This window comes from Cupressus sempervirens, chromosome 6, assembly GCF_028749045.1.
Source record: "Cupressus sempervirens isolate cs-2001-9-10 chromosome 6, ASM2874904v1, whole genome shotgun sequence".
NCBI classification, from domain to species: Eukaryota; Viridiplantae; Streptophyta; class Pinopsida; order Cupressales; family Cupressaceae; genus Cupressus; species Cupressus sempervirens.
In genome coordinates, this window is record NC_143123.1 from 531488902 (window position 1) to 531499248 (window position 10347).

Sequence of the window (10347 nt, forward strand, 5' to 3'; positions counted from 1 at the left end):
AGCTAGTAGAATTCAAAACCAGTCATTAGTAAGGAATTTGAAGAGCAGCTTATGGTCCTCCATATCCATTCCCGTATCCTCCTTTTCATGTGCCAGCAGCTGGAGGGTGGTGGCCACAACGTAGGTGACTTTGAGGGTAAATTTAGAGAAGGTAAAGAACCCTTCCTCTTAAATTTTAACCTTTTTCTCCAATTTTGCATACTACTCCACCTGCTCCTTGGTCTCTTCCTTGGTTTTTATTTCCACCTTCTTTGCATCCTTCTTCATCTTTTGGACCTAGATTTTATCATGCAAAACCTTTGGATTAATAAAAACCTTAGAATTTTCCTTGGCCAAGGATGAGATAGTTATGGGGGAGGTATCCATTTGTTTTCTTTCTTCATAGAAGGTTATGGGCTGGAGGGAGAAGCTTGTAGACACATGTGTGATCTCTGTGGTAGTAGCATTACCAACATAAACCTAAGTTTGTGCATTATTAATAGAATTATCTTCCAAATTCATACTTCTTTCCACCCCCTCCTTACATTCTTCTTCTTCCTACTCCCTTTCTTCTTTATTGTTTTTTGAGCTTTCCTACTCAACCTCCTCCAACCTAAATCTATTAGATTTCTATTTATGCCTTGCCTAAGATTAGGAAGTCTTCCAGATCTCCTCCTTGCCTTACCTTTGGCCTCCTCCTTTGAATCCTCTTCATCCACCTCTATGGGTTTTTCAACTTTTATCTTTTTATTACCCTTTTGTTCCATAGTTGTATCAGGTTTTCTCTTTTTCTTGTTTTCTCCACAAGGGGAGGGGTGAGGGGTGTGAATTATAGTACCAATACTAGTGCTTGGGGGTAAATTCTAGTGGTGATGCTGGTTTCAACCACCACCACCCTTGGGAGACACAAGGAAAGGTCAAACTCATAGAGATAGAAAATTAGGCCTTGATGGATTATGGTATAGTTTTTCCCTTTATTTCTCTTTTCCCTAATATTCGCTACCATATCCTCAAGATAATGCAAAATATAAAACTAGATAGAAATGAAATCCCTATTTCTGAAATGATTCAACAAAGGGAAATGGTAGTAGTAACAGACACTGAACCTACCCTCCAACATTAGATATCTCATGAGAACCAAGCACACATCATCCCATGGGGCTAGTAGCTTGTCCCTTTTAAACCCTCCTCTATATCAAACTAGCTCCTCATCTTCTGCAAATAAATTATTCATACTAGCCTTGTATGCAGTTTTAGTGACCTTTCTCCATTTTTTCCCTTTCATTGAAAGGCCAATTTCCATGGCAATCACTTCCTTAGTCACTTTGAAGGTGATTCCATTAATGGTGACCTTGCGGTCATTCCACCCATTAACAAATTGGAGGGAGCAATTCTCATCATACCCAACCATCAACTACATGTAGGGTAGAAAACCCCCTTCTTTTAGCAAAAACCAGGTGGCCATCCTATCTTTGTGACGTAGTACAACTCTGCTACCACTAACAAATGTATGCTCTAATACCACTAATAAAGGTATGCTCTACCTGTACAAACTCATAACCAAGATCACAACAATATGGAGACAAGGAGATGACAAAATGCTTCATAAAGTATCCATTAATACTTAAAATTCATTACAATATCCTCCAAATGAAAGGACTCCAAATTCTTACAATATAAGAGATATTTTCTCTTTAAGATCTTCTACAAGAAATTACATCCTAAGAGCTTCTATTTCTCCAACTTGATTACAAATGATAATAAGCCTTGCTTAAATAGGCACTTCTAACCCTAGACATTACAAACACAACCAATGTGGGATAAAAGGTAAATACAACTACCTTTAAATAAATATTAAATTCCCACCCAAATACAACTAAGCATCCAACAAATATTAAATACATGATTTAAGGAGCTTTCCACAAACTTCTAAAATGCCACCTACACACCTCAATTAATGGAATGATAACTATTTTTATTATTTTCTATTTATGCCACCCATGCACCTTGAAAATAGAAATTCCTCTTTTCTCCATTTTTCCTTTTTTTCTATTTTTTATTATTTTCCTTCCATTTTCATCACTTTCTCTCTCCTCCACAAATTTTTTTTCCCCTTTTTTTTTCCTTTTTTTTTTCATTTTTTTGTTCTAATAATTTAATTTTCCCATGCAAGATGCTCCTGCATCAGACTCCCTTGGTAGATAGAAAAGTGTGTCCCACACTTCGATGTCAAAAGAAAGATATAGAACCATCTTCATCTTCACCACAAGCTTCCACCTCAATAGGGACAAGAAAATCAACATACAAATCGTCCACATTTTTTTTTGCTGATGCATGATGCTCTTGCATCTGACTCCCATGGTAGGAAAATTTTTGTGAATATGGATTCACAAAATGAAGTAGCCAGTGCTGACATTTTTTTCCTCTTCCTCCAACACATAGCTGGAACAAGCATTCGATGCTGAAATTTCTCCTTTGCAATGAACTCTATCCAAGTATAAATCTCATCCTCATCCAATCTTGTTGAATTAATCACACCTGTAATAAATCCAGCAACACCATACCAATCTTCCTTTGCATACCATACATCATGAACAAGATCCTCATGCAAACCATCATTAGTATCTTTCAAACTCACCTCAAATTCAACATCATATAGTTCATAAAAATTTACCTCTTTGACATATTCATCTTTTCTTGCCTCTTTCATGCATGTAACTACTTCACTTGCTTGATCTCCAACGAAGGCACTATAATTTTCCTCCATTGTTGCAATCTTCAAATCATTTATTTCAGGTTCATAAATCTTGTCATCTTTATGCTCTTCCTCTTCTCTTTCATCTTCTTCAGCTTTAGGTTCACAAATAATTTCCTCTTCATCCTCTTGCTCTTCTTTTGTACCACATGTCTAATACTCCACTAGATCTTCTTTCTTTTTTGCATCCAAAGAATTATCAACATCTTTTTTCTGGTGACATGCTCTTCATTTCCGCAACTCAACTTCTAATTCATTCACTTGCTTATTTAAATCAACTAGCAATGACTATTGATTTCTTGCTCTAAATTTCTCAAGTTGAGGAATCCTCAGAATCCATCCAATCACAAAAGTCATCTTCTTCTTTCTCTTCTCCATAATCAAGTCTTTAGAAGACAAATCTAGTGCAACACAAGAACCTTGTGCAAACTGCCTCACAGTCGGTGATCTGTCTACACAATCAAGAACTTCTTGACAAACTTCACCAAACTCAAGGTCTTGGTGCAAACTGCCTCACGTTCGGTGATCTGTTCGCACGCTCAGGAACTCTCGCTTTGATACCACTGATGTAGTACAGCTCTGCTACCACTAACAAAGGTATGCTCTAATACCACTAATGAAGGTATGCTCTACCCGTACCAACTCATAACCAAGATCACAACAATATGGAGACAAGGAGATGACAAAATGCTTCATAAAGTATCCATTAATACTTGAAATTCATTACAATATCCTCCAAATGAAAGGACTCGAAATTCTTACAATATAAGAGATATTTTCTCTTTAAGAGTTTCTATAAGAAATTAAATCCGAAAAGCTTCTACTTGAAGAGCTTCTATTTCTCCAACTTGATTACAAATGATAATAAGCCTTGCTTAAATAGGCACTTGGAGCATCATGCATCACTTTGAAGTTCTCTATCTTTGTGGGCTCTAGCCTATTTAGGTCCCCACCCATATCGATTCTGCCAATTTTTGCCTCCTCTTCTTCAGTAATATGCATTTGAACTTCCTCTAATGCGATATCTCTACAGCTACTATTCACCTTAAGCCCTTTAATAATAAACAAAAAAAAATTCTAGACCTGTGCTTCATAAGTTTCAAAATCCCATGCAAACTCATTATGGGATTCATAATTCTATAGCATCATAATTTTCACACCCCAAAAATCTTTAACAGTCTGATAAATGATATCTTTCATACTTTTAATTGGGGATTAATTTGAAATCTATGATGTGTTACCATAATTATGAAATGACATCCCTCTTAATTTGCATTCACTCCTCTCTTTTTTTGTACAACCATGTCTTCTCATTTCTAATAGACCTTTTTAAAATTTAGTGGACTTCATCACATAATTGCCAAAATTGGTCCCGACTCTAAATATAATAATCATAATTAAATAATATTCCTGCCTCTTTCCTTGGTTATCAATGACTTAATATCATCATTGAGATCTACTATATTCCTCAACATGTGATTGCCATTGATTTAAACCCCACAATAGCCATTGTGTCTACCACCTTATTTCCCTCCTTGTAAATGTGTTGCAGGTGGATAGTTTCCATCCCTTCTAAAATTTTCTTAATATCCATAATGATATTTCAAATATTCCATCCTAGTTGGGAGGCTTCCTTGATCATATCAATGATTAATTTGGAGTCCCCCTCAATCATTGTTTCCTTAATTTTCATTTCCCTAATCAGCTGAAGGCCCCAAAAGAATGTCATTGCCTCAACCAGATTATTGCTTCCATTTCCCACTTTCCCAATATAGACCAATAGTGCATCACCATTCTTGTCCCGCAACACTCCTCCTACATCTCCTATGCCTCCTCTAGCAACACAATCAAAATTCAATTTATAATGTGAAAGGGTAGGTGGTCTCCATCTCGTTTGCTATCTCTTCATCATTTTTGAATTATCAAAGAGGAAAAATTCCTCATGACAACCCCATTTTTCAGCAATTAGTCCTTCTTGTCTACTTGGTTCCTCCTTTGGCATCTTACATTTAGCCACTCTTAAATTTTCTTTCAAAAATTTCTCCATTATTCCAAAGACCACCTCCACCTATTTATTCTCCTCCCTAAATATTCTATTATTTCTTTCTTTCCATATGTACTAGGATACATATGGTGGAACAAACTTCCATAGAAAATTAAATCTAGGTGAACAAAGGGATAGCTCCAATTCTCCACAAATTATCCCAAATTGTCATTCATAACCCAATTCAACCGAAATCTCCCATAGACCCTATTCCAGATCTCTAAGGAAAATTGGCATTCCGAAAATAGGTGAGTAATGGTTTCCTCATTTTCCTTGCAGAGATAGCAATGGTTTGTAATATAAAAGCCTCTTCTTTTCAAATTGTCCAAAGTTAAAATTTTGTTACACTGAGCTATACACCAAAAGAAATTAATCTTAGGAATAAGGTTACTAATCCAAACCTTACTCCACAATTGTGGGAAAGGATCCTTTCTAAATAGGTGTATGTAAGCCAATCTAATTGTCAAGCTATCACTTGGAGTTAAATCCCAAGCCATAGTATCCTCCTAGAATAGTACAAGGAGTCTCTGTTCCCCAATAAACTTTTCCAATTCCTTGAGAAGTTGAATTTCTTCTAATTCCTCCCCTGATCAATATAATCTCCAACTTTACTTCCCACATCTTCTTTGAGCAACTCCATTAATCTTCTAAATTTGTTGAAAACCAATGGTTTCCCTCCCATCCACTTGTCCTCCAAAAATCGAACACTAAAACCATTTCCCACAATCCACCTTGTCCCTTCCCTTAATAATCCTCTACTTTTGACTATAGTCATCCAAATTTTAGACCCTCTTGGGAGTTCATTATTAAATAGATTTCAATTGAAAGGGAAATTTGACAGATATTTAGCTTTCATAATATCACCCCAATCCATATTGTCTTTTCCCAATCTCCATCCAATCTTTGTAAGGAGAGCTGTGTTAAGGTTTCAAAGTCTTCTTACTCCCAATCCCCCCTTATTCTTTGGTTTGCACACCTTCTCCCACTTGTTAAAACTCACTTTATTTTTCTCCTCTATCCCTAACCAAAGGAAGTTTCTTTGTATTTTCTCAATCTTCTCTGCCATGTTTTGGTTAATTTTGAATAGGAACAGGAAATAAATGGGAATACCCTGGAGAGTAGCTAAAAGCAACTATAGTTTTCTAGCATTGCTTAGTATCTTCTCTTTCCATCTTGAAAATTTCCTCTAAATTCTCTCCACTATCATGTTCCAGAATTCATTAGTGACTTCTTTAGTGGTTAGTGGTAATCCAAGATAAGTATCTGGGAGGCTGGCTGATTAGCATTCTAGAATATTTCTTATCCTCCTTTTTAATGAGGCATCCGTATTAAAGAAAAAAATCTTACTCCTATGATAATTGACTTGCCAACTTGAGCTTTCTTCATAATTGTGTAGTATCATCTTCCAAGCTTGAGCCTCTATAATTGAAGATTCTCCAAATAGGAATGTGTCATCAACAAATTGTTGTAGGACTTCAGTATTGGCTATAGTAGTAGGCTTAACCCCTTTAACACAACCAATATTCACAAGTTTATAGAAAGACCTCCCTAGAACTTCAACAATCATAATGAAGAGGTAGGAGGAAAGTGGATCACCCTGCCTTAGTCCTTTTTCCACTCCAAAGTTGCCCCAAGGAGAACCATTTAGGAGAACAAAATATTGAAATGTACCAACCATCATTTTGATCAAGTTTATAACTTTTTTTCTAAACCCCACTCTTTTGAGCACCTCATCAAGGAAATCTCACTTAATCTTATCATAAGCCTTGGAGATATCCAATTTGAATGTTGTCCCCAATTTTTTGTTTTTCTATATTGAGTGAATAACCTCATGTGTGGTTATAGCTGCATCTAGAATCTATCTTCCCGAAACAAATCCTATCTATGGAATGCCAATTATTCTTTTCACAAAAGGATTTATTCTATTCAACAAGACTTTAGCAAATATCTTATTATAAATAGTGTTACATAAACTGATAGGTCTAAAATATAGTAGGCACATTCATGTGGGGATTTTAGGCACTAATGTAATAAAGGTCTTATTGATCCTTTTTAGCATCTTTCTAGTTCTAAAAAAATCTCTAGTAGCCTAGACCAATTTACATTTAACAACCTCCAAAAAATGCTAAAAGAATGTAGGGGGGACCCATCCAGACCTGGAGCCTTATAAGATTTCATAGAGAACACCACACATTTCACCTCCTCCTTCATGATATTGCCAAGAATGTGATTGTTTTCCTCCATTCCTACTACCTATAGAATCATATTAATCAAGCTTCTTCTGATCACCATATTCATAGCTTTATTGTCCTTGACATAAGCCTTGCTAAAGTATTCCATCGCATGTTTTTCCATCTACTCCTAATCCTTAAAGACCCTTTCCCCTTCCCAATCAAGCCTATTAATTGTGTTTCTTCTTTTATGGTAAGAGGCTGACCTATGAAAGAAAGTAGTGTTCTTATCCCCTTCCTTAAGCCACTGAACTCTTGATCTTTGTTTCCAAAAAATTTCCTCCCTCAAGAGAATATCCTTCCACTTTTTTCTATACTCCTCTTCTTGAGTTGCATTTTCTAGGTTGATCCCTTCTACAATCTCCCCTTGGATTTTTTAAGCTTTTCCTCCACTTCACCTTTAGTTTTGAACAAGTCACCAAATGAATCCTTAGACCAACTCTTCATATTCCTCCTTATGTTGTCAAGTTTTTGGGTCAGTCTATACATCATAGTACCATATATCCTTATATTCCACCATTCTTGAACTCTCTCTTTGAATTCTAGGTGAGACTACCACATAATTTCATATTTGAAAGGTTTTGGTCCACTTTTCAAACCATCCTCCCACAAGAAGATTATAGGGGAATGATCTGAAGCAGTTCTAGTAAGATTCTCAAGATGAGAGTTCCCAAGTCTATTCTAGTTCCCTGTCACCAATAACCTATCCAATCTAACCTAGATAAGGTCCTTTCCCTTTCTATTCTTAGTCCAATTATATGAGTTCCCTCTCAGTTCCACATCTATAAAGTCCATTCTACTCATAAATTCATTAAGGTCTTGCAAGCTTTGTGGGTAGTCCTTGTTTCCACCCAATTTCTCTGAATTATATAGGGGGGTATTAAAATCTTCCATACACATCATTTTTTATCCTTCATAGTTTCAATAATCCTAGCCAATTTATCACACGTTTCCTTCCTTTCTAGTTTTCTATTAGAAGCATAGATATTGTTCATCCCACAACAACGAGTGCTAGAATGGAAATCAATAAATATAAAAAAATTATCCTTCCAAACCTCAGTTCCCTTCATGGGTTTTAGATTCCACATAGTAGCAATACCCCCTGAGGCACCATCAACATCCCTATGTAGATACTCAACACTTGGCCAAATATGACTAACTATTTTATCAAAAGTAGCACTAGACATTTTAGTTTCTTGTATTAAAACACAGTCAATTTTTTCTTGAAATATGTATTGTTTCAGAGCATATTTCTTATGGGGTTTATTTAATCCCCTCAAATTCCAAGAGAGAAATTTCATTTCTTACCTCTAGTAATGGTCTCCAGTGTAAGTTGCTTACCACTAGCCACATCCCTTGTTGCTTGCTTTGTCTTGGTTGCTCTACTAGATGGTCTTCCAGTTGTCCCGTAGGCTCCTACATCTGGTTTTCTTCCCCCCATCTTCTTCTTTTCGTCAACATTCCATTCCCCATTATCCTCATCATGTAGTGAGGTAGGGCTAAGCTCCTTATCAGCCTTATCAATGCTTTCCATTACTTTTGTTGCAATCTCCACTAGGGAAGCTTTAACCATCGTTAATGGGGTACACTCTCTCCCTTGAGTATCACCTCCTGTAGTTGTAATTTCCTACTGGTTGTCGCCTCCCTGAATTTTTGGGGAGCGAGGAAGAGGGAAACAAATCTCAATTAATGATCAATGTTATTATTTTTGACTTGCATCTTTATATTTCTAGTTTTGGTAGAACTAAGAGATAATTAAGCTTAGGTTACATGCATGTCAAATTATTACAAGATTACATACAAGAAAATGTTAACATAAATTAAACCACTAATCAAATTTATTTTCTAACATGTGTAGGCATCTTGAAGCCATTTGCATGTCAAACATGGTCAAACAAAATTGTTTCTTCATATTGGACACCATAATTCAAGTAAGTAGGGTTTTTCTTCAATCTTTAAATTGTATTTAGTTGAATATTGATATTAGTATTACCAAAAATATTTAATTTAACATTTAGATATTAATATTCAGTATACTTTACAATGGTTTTAGCTTGAAAAATGTCAAAACTAATGAAGGGTATACATTTATTGGGTCCATGGTAGGAGTCGCTCCAACTTAAATAATTATTAAATAGGTTTTCTATTTTTTATTTTTTTATCATTTTAAATTATAGCCTCCCTACTTGAAGGAAAATGGTGACTTTGTCCTTTCAACTATAGATTTTTAATTGTGTCTCTTCTTTTTATTCCACAAATATACAATGACAGTTATTCTTCTATCTACAAGCTAGGTTGACACCATTATAAATATTTATATCTTATATCTACACCACCAACTCATAGTACTCAGTCACATAACATCTTTAGACACAAAAATGTCTTAGGTTATAGATTCACTTATCATCACACCATCTTCATATGCATCCGTTATACATCAAGTCTTAGGTTTCACTTAAATATAGATAGGTCTACATTTCCTATAGATTCATACCTACCTTGATGAAATCTTCAAAAACATTAATATTGTACATTCATATTGTTTCCATCCTTTGTTTTTCCATTTCATCATAAATATTTATCTCTTATATTGAGGATACTATCATAATATCCAAATTGTGATAAAACATCTTCATAGACATCCATTTCTTAGGTTGGATAGTTACATACACCATCATAACATCTGCATGCATATCCAACATCAGATATAGACTATCTTCATAAACATCTATTTTAAATTAAATCTTCATTAACTTAACTCAAGATATAGGTTTGATCACCATCTATTTTGTTATCATCTTTTGATCTTGCCATTTTTTCATAAGTGTTGATAGGTTTAGAAAACCATTGTAGTATATGCCATTCTATTTTACAAATCATATTAGCTTTAGAATTTTCTAAATTCCATGAAGAATTAAACATGTAGTTAATTTTTTGAAGCATGTCTAACATATGTATTAACTTCACCAAGTAGGCCCATACCTAGAATGATTTTTTTTTATATGATATGCTTAACAATGGTGTTTATATGATTTTAATAAATGTAAAAATATATTTTTGTGGATATCAATATATAGATATAATGATATCTCTATAAATTTTTTTATGTATTTAAATAACACATCTAGGTCCTCTAACAATATTCATATTATTCAGGATGGGTAGAAAGAATAAATGAGAATCACTTATCAAGCTAGACATGCAAGACATCCCTAATCAAAGAAATCATTTTTCAAGTTATAAAATTGAATGGACACCTATTGGCAATGATAATAACCAAAAAATAGACTTGTGTGTTGCTATCCCTCTTGAAAGACTCCCTCACTTTGTGAAAGGTG

The 10347-nt window shown here is 34.8% G+C and overlaps 1 pseudogene; it reads right to left on the bottom strand.

Moving 5' to 3' along the window:
- Positions 1-8582, bottom strand: part of LOC149553357 (protochlorophyllide reductase, chloroplastic-like) — a 97090-nt pseudogene extending 88508 nt beyond the window's left edge.
- Between the last annotated feature and the right edge of the window lie 1765 nt (positions 8583-10347).